Source organism: Sebastes fasciatus, chromosome 13 (assembly GCF_043250625.1).
Source record: "Sebastes fasciatus isolate fSebFas1 chromosome 13, fSebFas1.pri, whole genome shotgun sequence".
In the NCBI taxonomy this organism is placed as follows: domain Eukaryota; kingdom Metazoa; phylum Chordata; class Actinopteri; order Perciformes; family Sebastidae; genus Sebastes; species Sebastes fasciatus.
The window spans coordinates 12,908,463-12,928,869 of NC_133807.1; the positions used below are offsets into that span (position 1 = coordinate 12,908,463).

Sequence of the window (20,407 nt, forward strand, 5' to 3'; positions counted from 1 at the left end):
GACTCATTTAGCAGAACGCCTCGGTGACGCAGACAGCTGTGAGGGCGTTCATGTCTGACAAAGTGCGGCCACAGTGCAGGTGTTTTGGACCGGTGGTGCACCCGCGTGTGTCGGAGTCAATATGCGAGTGGCACTTTTGTCTATGTGTGAGTGTGCTTATGAGAGATGGGTTGTGCTGAAAGGAATTAACCTTCACGCTGCAGCAGCTGATTTATCTGCAAAAAAGTGCCCATGAGTGTTGTTCCATTCATAACTTGAAATATTATATTAATTCGCCCCAGTAGCGATTTCAAAATGTCACTCAATATATGTGGATTATTTTGAGCCATTTTAAAACAATTTCTACTAAAACTTCTTATAATTGCAGTTTTTAAAGGAAAAAAACAAAACACATTAAAAAAAGAAAGAAAAAAAAGGGGGCAATAAACAATGACGAAAAGTAGTGCACAATATCCTTCCTTATACTATGCATTATGTGAAATCTTGTTTGCATTGCAGCAACGTCTAGAAATGTGCAAATTTCAGAGGAAAACTAAGCAACAGCACTGAGTCATGCACCCTCGATCTGAACGATGTTGCAAAAAGCAGTCAAAGCACATTTGATAATCTCAACCCAATTTATGGCCAACGAAGCCTGAAAAGCAACAGAAAAGGATGTGATACACGTGTCACACAACCCAGGCTGTAACTTGTTTGATTCTTTGAGCGTATTGAAGTAAAGCAGGGCTAGCATTAATCTCACCCTTCTCATCCAGTCAGACTTGTGCTGAAGAATGACTCAGTTTTATTTAGAATTACACGAGACAAGATCACAACTCATCTGCATGATTGAAAAAAGGGAAACATTTTTGGCACGCAAGTAGGCACGCAATCCTTAAATGCAGCCTCACTGAAGTTTTCTGCCAGAAGAAAGCAGCACACCGACAAACTCTATGCATATTATACTTTTTCCTAAATATTTTTTTTTTGCCTCCCTCTCTTCCTCCTCTTCCCTTAAATTCATAATTTCCCACTAACCCAGCCCAAGACAGCTGTCCTATTGGCCCCTGTGTAGTGTGAGTGACCTGGGTCTATTTGCTCCAGTGAGCCTGCAGAATGCCAGCTGTCACTGGCCTCCCCCAGCTGTTAACCCGGCACAAGACCGGCATTACTGGATCAGGGAGTGGCCTTGGACCAAAAACATAAGTAGGTTGCAATCAGAAGCGGTGAGGGTTAGCTGTGTGTGTCTATACGTGCATGTGTAACACAGTGGACTTATAGATATTGGAGTGATAAACAGAGAGATGGGAAGAGCCACATGGGGTGAGTGTGTTTATGCTAGTCAATGTGGCACTGTCTGAGCCAAGACTCACACAAAAGGGTCTTAGCCTCCGGGCTGTATGTTGACACACCAAACCGACCTTTAAGAACTAGCGCCTACAAAGGCAGTCTGATTCAACACCGCGTGGCCTTGAGGCCAGCTGACTGCCGACATGCAGTTCTCTGCTCACGTTTGCACTGGCATTGTCAGCTCGTGGTCTACTGCTTATGGAGGATAACAAGACTAAGAGTGTACAGCCATGATAGAGGCTCTGTGAGTCCGTGCTTATGCACAATGATGCTGAGAGCTAAATGCTAACGTCAGCATGCTATCATGCCCACAATGACAATGCCAGCATGCCCACAATAACAATGCTAGCATGCTGATGTTTTGCTGGTCTAATGATCTTAATTTGAGTTTAACACGTTAGTCTGTTAACATTTGCAAATTAGCACTGAACACAAAGTACAGCTGAGGCTGACAGGATTGGTTTTGCAGGTGTTTGGTCATAAACCAAAGTGCCAAATTAAAACTTTGACCTAGATGAAGAGTCAGGGGATTTCCAAAGTCAGTAGGATTCATTGTCTGGGAGTCATGAATGTCTGTAGCAAATTTCCTGGCAATCCATTCAAAACGTATATATTAATATTTCACTCTGGATCACAAATGTCAATGATGGTGTTGGAGAAAAAGCCAGGGCCATCCGCGTTATTTTCCGTTTAAAAAACAAATGGAAACATGCACTCAGCCGTTAGCAAAAAAGCAGTGCCATAGGTAAGCAAAGTAGGCTGATCAATAAGGTTATGAATAGTGTGAACGCTAACACTGGCTGAGTCAAAGTTAGCTGTGCTAAATTTGGAAATAACTGAGAGGGTAGTGTGAAGTGTGTGAAGTGTATAACTGAAGTGGGGTTGCATGTATACTCCCGCGTTCTGCAAGGTGAAATTACTAGTTTTGTGAATGTAGTCTGGTGGCTTTAACGAGAGCGATATAATGGCTTTGGTTCCCCCCGTCGGAAAGGGCCGTCTGACGGCGAGGTAAAGCGGCTGTGGACCAGAGCAGCAGAAAAACATTTCAATATCAGATTAAGTGTACACTATATTTAGAATATTTTCACCGCTTTACCTTGCTGTCAGACGGCCCTTTCCGACGGGGAACTTAACAAGTTATATTGCGGTCTACAAAGCCACAAGACTCCTTTGACAAAAACAGTAATTTTTCCTCGCAGAACACGGGAGTTGCTGGTCTACCGCTGCCTCAATCGGTTAGTTTGTGTTATTGTGCGACTTTTGAATCTGATCTAACGTGGCGTCCACACAGCAGTACATTGCTTAGCTTCCGTGCCGGTTCTCCTGTCTGCTTCTCCACACTGGGAGCGTGCCGACCGCCATGTACGTTACTGTAGATAATAACCGACTATGGATAAGGATATATGTAGAACGTCATCATGCAGAAAGGCTGTTAGAAGGGCCTTGAGAAAATACTAATCTTTGATGCTAAAACATATGTTCTTCGACCAAAATTTGAATGTTCGGATTTGAATACATAAGGAACACCACTTGGAAGCTACAGAATGATGTAAAATCCTAAAAAAACGGACCCGCCCTTTAAACAGCTAGTCAGTCATCTTGCTTTCACCGTCTGCCTCCACGAATTCAACATGCTCAATCAGCTGAACTGCCGTCTGTAAGAGAAGACTCGCGCCAACGTGCCAAACACACACGTTGCAAAAACTGTGTGTGATTACTGGCTACAGACACCAATGACCGCCTAACAGCGTGGTGTGTCAGGGCCTTAACATGTCTTAAAGACACTGAACTCCAAATGACCCCCTTTACTTTCTGCCAACAACACACACACACCATATATATGGGAATGCAGAAAAAAAAACATACACACAAACATAACAGTAGCACTTCCACCACTTGGAGCTGAGATACAAACATCAAAGCAACAAATGCTGTAGGAGTATAAAATGTGCTTGTCTACAGTATTGTAGGTGGAGTTGCCAAGCAGTGAGAGAGACAATGCTTCATCCTCACGACCCAGGCCTGAGCCCACTCGTTGGCAAGCATCCACTCTGCTGAAGTGCCTGTGACTCCTTACTGGCTCCAGCAGCGTTGTTCAGTTGACCCTGAACTTTGACCTCCTTCACAGAAATCAAAACAGAAAGAAACTTTCTTAACTGGATGAATTAGTCTCGGCAGATTGACGTGAAGTACACTCTGCAAATGTGAAAATAAGAACTGGATGTTCCATTTCTCATTTAACTTTCAGCAAGATGACAGCAGAGAGAAAAAGCCTCATGGTTAATACAACAGCCCTAAAACAAGAGCAGCCGTAGGCTACATCTCTCACTGTTCACTGTATTAAACTATGTTGGTAAATCATAAGTCTCCCTACAATGCATTTTATCATTGTTGAAAGGGAAAGTCCCCCTGGCAGGCAGCACAACAAGCCACCAGACAGTCCTTATGAACTTGAGTAACCTGAAATAATTATCCAGTCCACAACCAAAAGTTAATAATAGAACACAGCAGGTGCAGCAATATACTGTACGCCTAAGCTCATATGAAATTGCGAAGATGCTCAAGTGAAATTTCCACTTGCCACTGTCTGTACTAGGGGTATCCCAATCCAACTTTCATTTTCAATGTCTGATGCAGAAGATTAATTAAACTATGAGTTAATATATGCAAGTACTGATTACGTTTTTTGGGTGTACTACACCACGGAGTAAAACTCAGCTGACATCAAAGTGAAACAAATTGGGGTCGTGTCCTTGTTGCAGTGGGACATAATGCTCACATACACTGTTGTGTTGTTGTGTTGTTGGATGACCGTGTCTCAACGATACAGACAGCATGGAAGACAACAGCATGGCTCCTAAGGCTTCATTAAACAACAAGTAAGAATCTTGTGCGTACAGATAAAATCTATTTCCAGCTCAATACCAAATGGTGCAAAATCCAGACAATCTGCCTGTCTTGATATTTTAAGCGTTGTTTAAATAGACTTACAAAACGATCAATGCGGTTACATTTGTACAAACACGTAGAAACACTGTCATCTTTTAGAGAATACAGAATTTAGTAGCCATTGTTATGACCAAAACTGACAAGAACTTGAATGTATTGTATATAAAAGGTATTGATCCTGCTTTATCTCAAAAAATATATGGAGGTGTTCTTTGCAAGTTTGCTGCTTCAGAAAACCATAAAACAATGTGACTACTGAAACAGTAGCCTGTAGGTTTGGTTTCAGAAAGTGGGCAAACACCTTAAAGTCAGGAGAGTGGTTTTCAACCATTGATTTAAATACTGCATTAACTCCTGTACTATAAAGGCCCTGACACACCAAGCTGACGGTCGGCTGTCGGACGGTTTGAGGCCGTCGGTGAGCGTCTGTCGGCCTAGTTTTTGCAATGTGTCCCGCACCCTTGGCTCTAGTCTGCCTGTGTTTTTCCGGCCGATTCAGCATGTTGAATCGGCGGCGGCACCCCAGACCCTGACCACAGACACAGCTTCGCCGGGATGCCGTAATGAAAAAAATCACATTCTGGTCATCCAGCGCAAAGAGAGACCTCTTTATCTTTTTAATATTTTCACTACTGTGGCGGGGAGCGCTAAAAAAGCTGCGGCCGCGAGCCACCTTCACCCCGAGCCTTTCCAAGCCGACCTAGAGCCGGTCACGGTGCACCGCCTCGTATGCGGGACTCCCCAGCCTGCCGTATGTCGCTCACACCCTCCAGCTGGCTGTTAACGAGGGTCTTTTGGCACAGAGTACTCGTATCGGGACTCGGTATCAGCGAGTACCCAAATGTAAGCACTCGTATTCGGTCTGAAAAAAGTGGTATCGGTGCATTCCTAATTAAAACTGAACACAATTGTACCTCTAGGTGATTTTAAATCCATGATTACAAACTACTCCTCTCTTGAATGCAACTATTTTTAACAGTGTTCTATTGTTGTCTGGCTGATTGCTTCTTGTTAACTCGTTAATTATGTTCTTGTGTGTATTTATTCGGTTTTATTGTATTCTCGACATCATTGAAAATGATTCCTCGAGATTTAAATAAAGGTTGAATGAATGAATTAATAAGTCTGAATACACATCTCAAACAACACTAGAACAATGTCATACCACACAATAAGTGCCCATCCTAAAAGTGGCAACCAACTTAACACGTTTTGTTTGTTTTTAAGTCATTATCTTTTAAGCATTTAGGAGACATTTGCTCAAGCCATTTGAAAGATAAGACCCGCAGGCTGGATATTAAAAGAGTGAGACTGTATTGTTAGAAAAAAAAAAAATGCAACAGTGAAAATGGTCAGCTTGGACGTGCCTTTGGAGTGACATTTGAACTTTAACGGCTCTCGAAACCGAAAGAATGGCAGCCCATGAGGAAAAGCAGAAATAAAATATTTGCTTGGCTGGCAGTTTTTTTTTTTAACCATACAGAGAGAAGACAACCGCAGCATTGTGTCTGACTGAGCTCTGTCTCTGTGTTCCAAGCCGAGCCAGCGTTGTGGATGACATGCACTCCCTCCCTCCCTCCCTCTCTTTCTCTCTATGAAGATTTTTTTTGTCTCTTTAATCTGATTGAGCCACAATAGTTGTAGGAGTTTCTATTTGAGAGGCTGAGGTCCAGGACAGGGATTATCTCCTCCACAGCTGCCACTGTAGACGCCATCCTCCCCCGTCTCTCCTCTCTCTCACACACACACACTAAAATATTATAGCACTTCCACCCACAAACCCATGTGCGACACTAAACAGGGGTAGCTGTCATTCACAAGAAACCCAGATCCACGACTACTAATTCAGTACGTCTCCGTAAAACCGTCAAATTCTACGATATCGTGTGTAAATCTACGTGATAAACAGCGCTGCTGACTTTCAACGTCATTAATCATCTTCCAAAGCGATTTTGTCTTTACGCTAAAGCTTTATTTAGGCCGATGTGGAGAAACTGATGCAACATAATAGGATTTCTTTTCTTTCAGCCTGTCATCTAATGAAAAGTCAACGCAGAAACTCACATTCTATAATTTTGTTAACCCTTTAAGAACGGTCCTCCCCTTAAAATAAAAAAAAAACAGAACAGCTAGAGCATTCATTCTTTTTGCAACAGAAAGCTAAGGCTTCTTACTTTCAGGTTATCACGTTGCACGCTCGTGATGGCATCATTACGGTATGTTAGGCGTGGTACAAAACGTGGTGAAACACGCAGTAGCGCTCGAGTCTTGCCCCATATTTGACGCGGGAGATCGTTGTTTGCATGATCCTGTTTAAATTAGGACTGCCAAAGTTAACGCGCTAATAATATGTTAACGCATTTCTTTAACGCATTAACACAACTTGCGATTTTTAGGTTGTAGCGGGCTCAAACCTAAGGAATCCATTTGGTACCAACCATGTGATACTAGCTTGTCGCGAAGGAGGCTCAAAATAGCTCAAATAACTTATGGAGTGTTGAGAAATATTTGGGCCATGATTCTACATTTAGAAATCTTTTGGATGAATATGTTTTGTGTGTTTATTTAGTACCATTTTAAGAAAGACGTCTAATTATTTTTTTATGACACAACTTCAATACTTTTTATCAATTATCATAATTTATTGACTGACATAACCTTGTAGCTTAGGTTGTACAGATTTTCTGGATATGAAGCATTTTAAGATACTCCAAGAACATAAAAATAAGCAAAAATACCAATGTAGGCACTGGTGGACCATTTCTATTGCAGAGTTTAAAGGGTTGAAGTTTTTTTGCATGAGAAAATGATGTCTGAAAAGGGACTTGTGAAGTAATCCTATAGTTATTTTTAAAACCATATTCACTGTTTACACCAAATGCAGAGCAAACATGGCTCTTTGCTTTGATTTGGACGGGGTGTTAAGTGATGACCGTGAGGAGATTAGACTGAAATCCTTACTTTCTCTTTCCCCGGACACCTAAAACTGAACGTCACAAAGAAAATCCTTTGTATAGCCTAACGCTAAGTATGTGGATGAAAGAAATAACCACGCTCAAGAAGTCGTGATTGCATAAGGTGTATAGGACTGACTTACTAAGCATTGCCTAGCACGAGATGGAGGTAGAAGGAGCGGTATGTAGGGAAACAGAAAAAAAACAAGATGCTAAATAAACCACATGTCTGCACAGTCCACACGGGATTGCAATAAATCAGGAGCAGGGATTACCCTGGAGGGTGAGTTAATCTGAGCGTGCGGCAGGTCAGACAGATAGACGAGCTAAAGCTTCATCAGACCCTCAGAGGCCAAAGCCTGTTGGGTCTGCCACCAAGTTTAATGAAACTGATAGAGCGACCCTTCTGCTCTCTGTTTGCACACCAGACAACAACCATGACAACATCAAAACACTGTTTGGTTATCTAATTCTAAATTACAACCGAGTACCTGGTAATATGCAAAGTCAAAGTCAAACAGCACATCACAGATCAGGAGGAGCAAACGCTACAATATCAATCATTATTCCACAGGATCAGAGAGCTGATAAGGAAGTGCTTCTTTTTAACTCAATAAGGAAACACATTTGCAGCGAGGGAAAAATTCAACCTCAGGTCATGTGCAGACCAGGGTTTACGCGAGAGCTTTTTTGATGGCCTGGTTAATGGTTGATTGTGGTTAATATTCCAGAATTCCGGCTATATAGAACAACTACTGGACATGCCATATAATAGCCTACATTTAACATAATAAATAAGTTAAATAAAAAAGCGGTCTAAAAAATAAAATAATAGGCTGGTCGGTCTGATTTTGCCGTTTGTCAAATTCCAAATAGTGTTGTGTGGCTCGTAGGGCTATAACCCACCGAATAGCTTGAAGCTTCATTCATAATGTTGATATTCAAATTATTATTAATACCTTACTGAAACATTGCGTGCAGTCCACTTTCTCTTTTCCTCTCTCTCAAGCATGCACACACAGCGAGCGCAGCGCCACGCTCCACGTCTTTGTTATTGTCTCAGTCCAAAGTCCAAAAGTCAAAACTTATTGAGGAAACAAAGATGTAATCATTATTTATATCATCGTTATAGTGGCTGGGTCCACTTTGTTTGTTTTATATTTACACAGTCAGCTGGCTGTGACTGCCCTTTTTCACACACACAGAACGGACAGCCAGCGGACCGTGTGGAGATATTCGCTGAATTTGACAATAAAGTGTACTGGATGAGAAGCCCAGCTGAGCAGAGGCATTTAAACTTTTGTATAACTTTATATTTAAGTTGCCCTGGCAACATATCTCACAATATTAGGCTATTAAATATGCTATTAATTAATTAATTTATTTTAGGGCTGTCAAAGTTAATGCGATAATGCTAATTTGTTTTAACGCCACTAATTTCTTTAATGCATTAATGCAATCGATCTTTCTGAGGTTGTAGCAGGCTCAGTTTTAAAGCCGGAGTGAAGCTGCTGGCATCAAATGAAATCTAAGGAATCCATTGGTACCAACAACGTCATACTAGCTGGTCATGAGGAAGGTTAAATAACGCTCCAAAGTTACGCTAAATTTTAGCAAGGAAAAACTGTCATGGCTATTTTCAAATGGGTCCCTTGACCCCTAGATAAAATAAAGTGTGATTAATTTTCGATTAATTCTGATTAATCATGGACAATCATGCGATTAATCGCAATTAAATGTTTTAATCGATCAACAGCCCTAATTTATTTATTTGGCATATTTCCCCATGGACATTTTGGACATTTAATCTGCCAGACAACTACACGTGATACCGGCAAAAAGCAGGCATATGCCGTGCTAACGTAAAACACTGGTGAGGAAACACTGACAGAAAGATGACAAACTCTTTTGAAAAACAAATCTAGCAATTTCCTGACCACACCAAACCTACTTCTGGTTCTGTCAAAATATTTCTGAATTTGCATATTGCACACTTTAAAAAAAAAAAATGCTATGGGGAAAAAACAAAGTCCCTGTGAAGGCGGTGGCTTGGTCAGTGATTTGTAGCAGACAATATCGAGCCATCAGTAGGGTCTGGCTGACAGCGCCCCAAAAAAGAGTGCAAAGAGTCAGGGAGGATAGAAGGCCTGTGATGGCATAAGTACTAGGAGATGCCTGCAAATATAAATTTGTATGTTTGTCAGTGCCAACTGTGTGTGTGTGGATGTCCTGCAGGAATGGAATCTGAGGACTGGTATTTTGACATACTGGCAGCAGAAGTGACCCCTGTGGTGGCACCAGATCGTACACAGGGCACAAACTGATTCACCCACTAAACCGTACAGTTTCTAGGACAGGTTGCAGGGACTGTGGGATCAAGTCATTAAAAAATAAAAAGGGTAGGGTATTGGTGTAATAATTTTTAAAATCCCCTGTAATCACAGCAGGTTTGGAGGTGGGATGGGATGGAGTGGGGTGAGTGGTGTGAAGACCCACCACTTTTTTGCTTTGTTCAGCAAAAACAGCTTTAGGAAAAAAACAAAAGCCATCAAAATGAGTTTGACCTCCTTTGCTCCCAGCAGGGAGGCTGCAGACTTGGATCAGGGAGGCAGTGAGTGCCACCCCGATGCAGAAAGACACAGAGAAAAAGAGATTACATTGGATTCCAGTAAATTAAGGCTTGTAACACTCTTGTAATTAAAATGATGCTTGAGGCTGTTACCACATGGGGAGCCTCCCTCATAGGGCAGAGAATGTAGCTCCAAACACACATTACACCTCACCCAGGGGATAAACTGAATGTTGGACGCCCGGCAGAAGAGGCAGACTGTGGCTTCGCTGTGGCTCCAACTCTCATACAGAAGTGGTTCTCAAACTTGAGGTAATAAAGTAACTGTAGTAGGCGTAAACACACGGAATCAAGCTACGTGAAACTGTATTTATAATATGCATTTATGTGAGTATTTTCATTTAGAGGAGCAGTGTGTAGAATCTGGTGCTATCTAGTAGTGAGGTTGCAGATTGCAATCAACAGAAGCCTCTCCTATGTGCCGAGCGTGTAGCAGAACTATGGTGGCCGACGTGAAAACACAAATGTCCCTCTCTATTTGGAGCGCAGCCAGTGCTTAGAGTGTGTGTGTGTGTATGCGGGAAGTGAGTGTTGAAGCAAGAGAGAGAGGGCAGCGGCGACGGGAGCAAGTAACGTTATCGACTTCGGTCCAAGCAGGAACAATTAACAAAGTTTGGTTTGTCCGTTCTGTGCTGCTGTAGAAACATGGCGGTGCAACATGGTGAACTCCGTAGAGAGCAGAGCTGCTCCCTATATACTGTAGATATAAAAACGGCTTATTCTAAGGTAACGAAAACACAACAATTCTTATTATCAGGTGATTATACACTAATGAAAACGTACTTTTTAATATTATATTCAATTCAATTCTTCACCATCGTTTGGACTAATGTATCCAGGATACAAAGTCAGTGACAATAGGCAACAGGCAATCCAACAGTTATACTATAGTTGATAAGAAAAAAGACCATCTGGTGACTACTGAAAAATAAGTCATAATGCCTGAAAAGATGACGAACCCACCAGCCAAACCAGACGAGTGGTAAACTGTACTTAACAGTCAAAGTGTGATAATTGATATGGAAGGATCATTTTGGCTTAGCCCCGCTCCCCGCTCCCCCCCGGTTCTTTTCTCCTCTCAACATCGATTTGACTCGGGCAGCTCGGGGGAGGTTCCTTTCTTACATCATGATGTTGTTTGTCACAGCTTGAATTCTCAGCGCAGTTGATTTTGGCAATACCCTCTAATGACTCGAGCTTCAAATAAAAAAAAGCGACAAAATCTGTAGCGCAGTAAAAACAGATGTGACAGCTTGGGCAAATGTGTGCATTTAGGAACAACTGTTGCAGTTATATAGCGTTTAATAAGAATAGACTTATTGCTGTCTGATGCCAATGCAAAGGCTTTACCAGCTGTTGTTGAAGAAATTAACTGACCATACACGAGCCAAACGCCAAAAGTTGATGATCCATCATTATTTATGTCAAGGAATATATGTCACTGTGGCCCTCAGTCAGGTATTCATCATGTATTAAAGATTGGCTAATCAGTGTCTGGACTAAGGAATATATGTCACTGTGGCCCTGAGTCATGTATTCATCATGTATTAAAGATTGGCTAATCAGTGTCTGTACTATTTTTCACTCACACGCTGTGCAAATTGGGAACTGAAGATGAGTAGAGAGAAAAAAGCCGCAAGAGAGAGAATGATAACTTTTGGTTTAAATACAGCCGTCGGTGACTTTATGGCAGATCAGGAGGGAGTGATGTGGAGATGAGAAGGAGAGAGATCTAATTACAGCTCTCTGACTCAACTCTCTGCTACAGTGAGGAAGAGCAGTGAGAAAAGAAGCAGAGGAAGCGAGAGAAGAAGAGCGAGAAAAAAAACAAAAACAAGGCACAAACAGTGACAGAGGACTGATCAAGAGAGATAAATAGCAAAAGCAAGAGAAAGCGACAGAAGCCGTGAGAGAGAGAGAGAAACAGAACGAAAGGAGAAGACAGAGGAGCACTTTGAAGAATCAGACTCCTTGTGATCAGCTTAGGAAAACTCCTCAGGGGCAAATTACATAAAATGAGGGCATCTCTTTTTCAAAAGCAGCCAAGCTAGCTATTCTGTGGACTGCGCTGTCCTCCATCTGCGGTAGCTGGCTAGCTAAATGGCTTTTTGTGATACCGCCATCAATTCACTGAAGGAGAAAGTTGTCTTTTCATTCCCACGCTGCACTGCGTTTTTTTTTTTTTGGTTCCCATTAGATGCATCATCTAACTGCATTTTTTGTCCCACTAAGATATTCTCTCTTCCTCGTTTTTTATTGCTCTTAAGAGGTCAGAAATAATGTAGGAGGATGTACAGAGAATGTTGGCAGCAACTAGGGTTGTCAATCGATTAAAGTATTTAATCACGATTAATCGCAAATTAATCACACATTTTCTATCTGGTCAAAATGTACCATAAAAGGGAGATTTGTCAATTACTTAATACTCTCATCAACATGGGAGTGGACAAATCTGCTTGCTTTATGCAAATGTATGTATATATTTCTTACTGGAAATCAATTAACAACACAAACAATGACAAATATTGTCCAGAAACCCTCACAGGTACTGCATTTAGCATAAAAATATGCTCAAATCATAACATGGCAAGCGGAAGCCCAACAGGCTACAACAGCTGTCAGTGTGTCAGTGTGTCAGTGTGCTGACTTGACTATGACTTGCCCTAAACTGCATGTGATTATCATAAAGTGGGCATGTCTGTAAAGGGGAGACTCGTGGGTACCCATAGAACCCATTTTCATTCACATACCTTGAGGTCAGAGGTCAAGGGACCCCTTTGAAAATGGCCATGCCAGTTTTTCCTCACCAAAATTTAGTGCAAGTTTGGAGCGTTATTTAGCCTCCTTTGTGACAAGCTAGTATGACATGGTTGGTACCAATGGATTCCTTAGGTTTTATAGTTTCACATGGCACCAGTATCTAGCTTTAAAACTGAGTTGTGTTAATGTGTTAAAGAAATTACTGGCATTAAAACAAATTTACGTTAACACATTCAATTTGACAGGCCTTGCAGCATCACAAAGAAGAGAAAAAGAATTGTCTGTGACATCAACCTGCATTTTGAAAGGCTAATATTTGTGTTGGGTTTTTGACTATGTGGGAAGAAAACGTGAGATAACTCAATGACATTGAGTTAGTCTGAGTGACATCTTTTGAGATATTTCTGTCCAGGGGTGGTGATCAAAAAGAACTGTGCTAATTCCTGCTTTAGATAGTTTCGTTCAAGTTTGAAATAGTAAAAAAAAGCAGACTATCGCCCAGCTTGGCTCCAAGCACATAAACTGTGTGAACTGAAACAGAACTGCATGCATCACCTCTTTGATCAGTCAGTCAACAACAGGAAACATATAACTTTCAACCAGCTTATCAAAATGTCATCCTAGCATCCCAAAATCATATACAGTTCCACTCACATTGTCGGCCCTCAATGGCTCGTCTTTGCTGTGCAAGACTATGTCTGAAATCTCTCCCTGTTTACACCATAGTGCACTATATTAACCGTCCATGTCCAAACTCTGAGTATAAAATCTATGCACTATATAGTGCCCTCATAAATCCCAACAATGGAACTAAAAATTAGAAATAGGAGTAGACTGAACTGTTTGCTGTGGTAGTTTGACTTGTACAAAAGAAAACTGTGATTGTTGTTAGTTGTTATGGTGACAACAGAACCCACGTCCATGGGGGTCCAAGTGTGTGGTTGCAGCTCGCCGGGAAGAGAACAGACGCAGCTCACAGAGACAGCTGGCTGGCTAGTTAGCTAGGTAGCTTGTCCCCAGGCAGATGGACCGTTTAGACCCGGCGCTGCCGCTGGTCACCAGTCCGCTGTTCGACTCATTTTCAGTGATCAGTGCAGCACCAAAGCCTAGCGGAACCAGCCCCAGAGCTAACCAGCCAGCTGTCCTCTAGCAAGCTAGCTGGCTAGCTATCTTGCTGATTCCACCGTGCTTCAATGCCACACTGCTTACAGGAAACGAGCCAAACAAAGTTGTCACTCATCTGGCGACAGCAATGTGCTTTCCTCCGCTGTGACAAGAGTGTTTGGATGAAATTGTTCAATTTGACTCCTTTACATGAAGCAGTGGTGCAAGTCGTTTAAGCGGAAGTCAGCCCGCTACAACGCTCACTATGGCAACGGTAGACAAAAAAACAGCCTCCGCTCTGACCATCCTGCTTCGTTGATTTGAATGGGAATGTCCGTTCTACTCCTATATTATATTTCTATGGCCACATCTATATGCACACAACGTTTTGCTAGCAATCCCACAATGCAGTGAATCACATTTTATATAAAACCTGTCCGTGATGATTAAGTAAAGTGTCTGCAAATGTCTGAATTCACTGCTCACAATAGAGTAAACTATTTAGAGTCTATTATAAAGGGAGTAGTGAACCAGTGAACGAGAGAGTGATGTCTGACACAGCTCTGTCAAGTGTCTTAATACCGCCTGTACTGCTGCCACTCTTTGCATAAGGTCTACAGGATGTCCCTGAGCACAGTTTACTGCTCTAACAGGCTGTGAGCCAGCAAGGCCATAGAAATAGAAGGAGAGAGAGAGGGAGAGAGAGAGAGAGTCAATTCAAGAGAGCGAGTTTCAACTTCAGCATCAGCAGCAGGCATGAGTGCCGACATATTAAACCTTGCCCAGTTGAGCAGCTATTAGGCCGGAGTGGGAATAAATAAGTGTCAGCCTGCTAGGCCTGCTGTCGCATGTTGACTTGGGAGCAGATGCTTCAAATACAAAGACGCACAAAAAAATAGCACAACAACGAAAAGGGGAGAGAGAGGCAGGAAAAAAGGTTCATGCAAACACACTTTCCTCCATTACTAAGCTAAGGCAATATTTGCAGTTTCCACATCTCCTTCCATTGGCCTTGTGAACAGCAGCATGCTGGTAGTGCTGTCACCAGCATCCCTATTCCTCCACCTCAGGGCTCATCTTTTTGGCTACTACTGCTTTGCTATTGAAAATACTTTACAAATACAGGTTAAGCAACACCTATACCCGTGTGTTTCAGGGGTATTGCATTGGATTACTTACATGCTGTACGACTTCACCCTGACTGACTTTGTGTATTATTGTGTTAAAGACTGCCTTTAATACCTACATTCCTTGTGGGCCACATGCCCTATGGCTATACCGCACAGCAAAGCTTTTAAAAAAGTTTCTCTTACATTAACAAGGTCACACTGTTTGAATTAGTCAAAAGAAAGAGAGAAAAAAAACTGAGTCAAATGTAATGTAATGTACTTATCTAAGCGTTCTCTCCAGAGATTCAGCACTTAATTAGAAAATAGTCTGCTCCTATGCAAATGTGAACTGAACACACACACACAGTGAGATCCTACAAGGCCTCTGGCAGTCTATCTCAGCTGTAACTATAACTGCACGATGAGCAACATAGCAGCGATTTATTGACCCTTCAGATTCGCATAACAACTGCACTGCTGCTTTACGCAGACAGAAACTTAGATTGTGTTCGGCATGCTCCCAGTTTGGAGAAGCAGACAGGAGTACCGGCACGGACGCTACACAATGTAATTGCTGCGGACGCCATGTCAGTTCGGATCCAAAAGTCACAAAATAACACAAACTTACTGATCAAGGCAGCGGTAGACCAGCAACTCCCGTGTTCTGCGAGGTAAAATTACTGTTTTTGTCAATGGAGTCTGGCGGTTTTGAAGAGAGCGATATAACGGCTTCTGTTCCCCATCGGAAAGGGCTGTCAGACGGCTAGGTAAAGCGGTGGAAATATTCTAGATATAGCGTACACTGATATTGATTTTTTTTAGATGGCTTAAATACGTTTTGCTGCTGCCCGCGTCCACAGCCGCTTTACTTTGCCGTCAGACAGGGAACTGAAGCCGTTGGATCACAAGAGTTGCTGGTCTACCGCTGCATCGATCGGTTCGTTTGTTTGTGTTATTGTGTGACTTTTGGATCCGAACTAACATGACGTCCACAGCAGTACATTGCTTAGCTTCTGTGTCGGTACTCCTGTCTGCTTCTCAAAACTGGCGGCGTGGCCCACTTCAAAAAATATGAACGAACCCTTTCAATTATTTCCAAACATAGCGCAGCTATCGTTGACTCAGCTAGTGCTAATATTCACATTATTCATAACCTCATTGATTAGCTTATTGTGGTAAGCTACCTCACTGCTACTTGCTAACAGCTGAGTGGGCGTTTCCATTTGAAAACCCCAGAAAATAACACAGTTGGGGTCAACCTTTAAAGTGTTAAGAAAGGCAAAAATCAAATAGCGGGATTTGGATCTGGGATTTGGAGCTCAGACTCTAATGACGGCTTATGAGTCTTTCAAGTGAGGTTGGGATTTTCAAGACATTCAGGCATCACAAGGCAGCTCTGATACAACTCTTCCTCTCTTCAGTGGTCAAGTGGATGGGGAGGGGAAATCAATACCCTGAGCACTAATAGGCGATGAGGGAACCATTAATAAGGGGAGGGGTGGAAGTGTTGGAGCAACCGGCTAAAAGCTCCATTTTCCAACAGGATGTCTGTCACAGGGTGACTTAAAAATAGTGAGTTCATGCTGAGGCTAAATCATTTTACTGCAATTCTATTGCAAGTAGTGCGACCACTAAATTCCAACTAACTGTGTCAGTTAGCAGGGTTAGTGCGTCTGTGTAAATTCAGTGCTGTAGTGTGGTAGGTGGTGCAAACTGTAGAGCTGCTTGAGTTTGCTGTGGAGGCACAGGAAGCTGCTGGGTGTTGGAAGACACATCAGACAGGATGTGAAAACAGCTAAGCTGAGGCATTAACGTAAGCACATGCTGATACAAGGACACACTAATGTTGGGACAGACTAGACAACTTTACCACAGATTCAAAGCCCAGTTTGACTCTGGGCTCCAAAAAAGGTTTGGGGCAGCAGGATGAGTGGGTGGTAGTGGTTACGATCCGGTCTTTCTCAAGGGAAAGACACTTCTTTTTTTTGATATCTCATACTCACATTCAGTTGAAACAAAAGCTAAATCAATGATAAATACTGTGATGTACATACTGCAAAATATATAATATTTATGTAGAGATAAGCTAGACCCGGAAACTGATATTGGCCTGATTAGCTAAAAATCTGAAAATTTAATTTAGTCAGTTGATTCTGCAGCACTCCAGTTGTATTTCCTAGACCAGTTATTTACTCTAATAGAGTTAGAGCCGAATTAGATTGTTATTTTTATATGATAAATATAATTTGTGGTGTTGCTAGATTGCTGCTAGACCGCCCCGTTAATACGGGTGTGGGCCTCCCTTTACGTGCTTCAAGCGGGAGAACAAAAGCAGTGAAAATGTTGTTTTTGAAAGGCTAAACGCCAACAAATAGGGATTGAAGCAGAATATTTTATCAGATTTTGCTCCTGAGTAGCAAAAAAAAGCCATCTTTTTTTAAATACTTTTTGACATACCGACTTTTGTATAAGTTATCCAGTAAGTGTGTCACCCCCTTAAGAGGGGCCCGAACCTCAGGTTGGGAACCACTGTCCTAGACCATGCAAGCCTCTTCATCAAGTTTCAGCATTTATTAAATTTTTTTTTGCAATATCTGTGACTAATTATTTCATTTCTCAGTGTAATAATGGTCTACATTTTCTCTTTTGTGAGCTGTGACATTTGCCTCCTATAATTACCACCGAGTGTCTTAATGTTCTACAAAGGCCTCGGCTCTATTGCTAATCTATTGGCAAGCTCTCATTCAACTCCTGGGATGACTTTAAATTGGAGTTTTATGGCATAGTATTTCATTAGTGGCTGCAATATAAGATTGATAGAGTAGTATGACTTGAACGGAGCTCAAGTAACAAATGATCTGAATCTGTAAGATAGCGGTTTTGAAGAAGTGTCGAGGTGAAAAGGCGGATCTTAGATCATGCTACATGGGCACAGTTCAAAGATCTGTTAATAGGAGCTGATTCTGTCAGCCAGCAGGGCTGTTAATCTTTATTTATTCAAGGAGGAAATGAGAACAAGTGTACAGCGCTTAGGGCAATGGCCAGACTCTACTGTGGCCTCCACACGCCTGCTGCTCTGCCTCTAGATCTGCTTTCCGACACAGAAAATGAGCAGAATAAGACTCAGCTAAGCATTTAAAAACAAATGATTTGATTATAAAACTCAAACAACAATGCGGGATAGTACAAGGTGATCTGGATTCAATTTATGCTCATGTGATATTTGCATCTATGTATTTAAGCCAAGAGACATTGATTTTACAGTGTCATACTGCTCTGTTCGATCATGCAAACTAAGTGCTCATACATCAGAACAACACTTTCACTTCAATAAATGACTTCAATCATCATAGTAAATCATCTCCAGTAATGACAAAGTGATTTTTCCCTGGTTGTTGCACCTCAAGAGGACACTCAAACTGTCACTGTCAAAATGTCACGAGAACCGATTCAATGCTATAATTCTGAAAATGTGACGGTACTCGATTTCTACAGTACCAACACAATGTGTTACCACAATAACACCACAAAATGTGTTTGGTACGCAGTAAACTCACTATTGATGTGTCCAGGGGAAGCACCCTATTTTTTCCCTGATAATGCTACATTGTGAACAACAAATTTGTGTTGAGATCAGCAGGACGGGAGCTAGTTAACGTTAGCTGTTAGCAGCCAGGGCAGTGCTGCTTACCGGCTGCTAACAGCTAACTAGCTCTCGTCCTGCTGATTTCAACACAGGGATAATCTTTTCATAATGCATTATAATCACTGTAATAATGCATTACAATGTGATCATAAGTTAGTCTAGGTGTTTGTTTCAAGAAAAATGGAAAAAAATGGCATTAAATCAATGCGAGACACACAAAACATTTACTTACAGGAAACAATGACCACTTAAAGTAACTTATAATCGCATTGTAAGGCATTGTAAAAGTGATTATAATGCATTATGAAAAGATCATCATGTATTATATCTATGGGAATTACAATATACTATGGTCCTTGCAAAAAAAATGTAGGTGAGTGTCCAACAGGGCAGGAATTTCACCGACTGCCACGGCCACCGAAGCGGATCGCTGCCAATGCTTGTGATTCCACCAGATGCGCCTCAGCGCGTTTCAGAAGCCCCATGGGGCTCATATTTGCTCCATTTCTACCCACTGCTGCTTTAAGGTAAATGTATTATTTGCATTGACTTAAAACCCGTTTTATTTGATGGCCTGGCTGCCCTGGCATTTGGCCGTTGTGCCCTCAAAAAATTGACAACACCAATGGCCAAGTGGCCTTGTCCCTAAAATAATGACATTGCAGGCCTGACTGGAATTATTAAGTGTTATGATACTTGACTTTATAAGGCATTATAAAATGCGTTATAATGTTATAAATATTCATAATGCGTATAACAATAATAATGAGTGCTTATAACTATAATTATACAGTGCTATAAGCAGATTATAGTATGTTTATAATGCATTATAGACATGGGCGTCATAGAAATTGTTACCAAAAGGTCAAATCTTACAGTATACAGCTAGAGTAAGAGTAAGATCTTCTGCCCACCAGTGTCAATTTCCCCTTTTTTATCTATGCATGATGAGAGATCCCAGTGTGAAACTAGTTTGCAAGTCTGCATTATGTAAATGTGTCATGAGCCCACGCCTTGCACATTTGTACCGTAAGATATTTTACATATAAGCTCACGCTTCAATGCTTTTAATTTTTATATATTTTTGTATCCAAAAATTTAAGACTCAAACAACAAATCCGGCTCTATGTTTGGATTAAGTGAAAACAGTTGAAACTGTCTGTAGAGATAAAACAGGAAGGTAGTTGAAACGGCTCTGTGTGCCATTTACTGATAAAAGGAGCAAAAGCAACATGTAGCCTAAAAGCACACACTCCTAATTATAAGAGCAGATACATTTTCTGAAACATTAAACGGTTCTGACTTGGTGAGGGGTTGGAGGAGCCTCTGTTAAAATGTGACAGTTTGCTTCACTACTCCTGAACTGGCAAATTAGAGAACTAAACGTTGTTGGTGTATGACTCAAGGCTGCAAATTAGAGGGGAGCCTGGTCTGGTCAACCAGCTGTGTGAGTCACAGTGACGCAGTGCTTGCTAACTGGCTGACTGTTGTGAAACCTGATTACTACATATCTTGATGGCATTGAACAATGGGCTTCTTTTCATCTAATAAATGCCAGAGAACGTATCTAAAATGATTGATAGCTAACAGGTGATGGATGATAGTAAATCAAAATAAAAGAATCATCCAAAGACAACCAAAACCAAATCCATTCTCAGAGGCAATTTTCTCCGGAGAGATTTAGCATCAATACGCAGACCTCCTTAAAAAGGAATGCTGGTAAAGAGGGAGATTCTCACATTTAATATCATTTTCATCTTTCATACTTAACACTGGACAAACTGGCGTGTCCTATTCACAATCACTCCTCTTCATGGGTATTTTGACGAGTGATAAAAGTCAGCACACACATTTCAGGATGATTAAATAGTTCGACAAAACGGGATTTCATGTCCCCAAAACAACCTTTTGATCCCCTCGGTGGCAG

General features: G+C 41.6%; 1 protein-coding gene across 1 annotated transcript in view; it reads right to left on the reverse strand.

Annotated features, from left to right (window-relative positions):
• grb2b (growth factor receptor-bound protein 2b) overlaps window positions 1–20,407 on the reverse strand; it is a 42,753-nt gene that overhangs the window by 12,182 nt on the left and 10,164 nt on the right. The gene's annotated exons all lie outside the window — the stretch shown is intronic.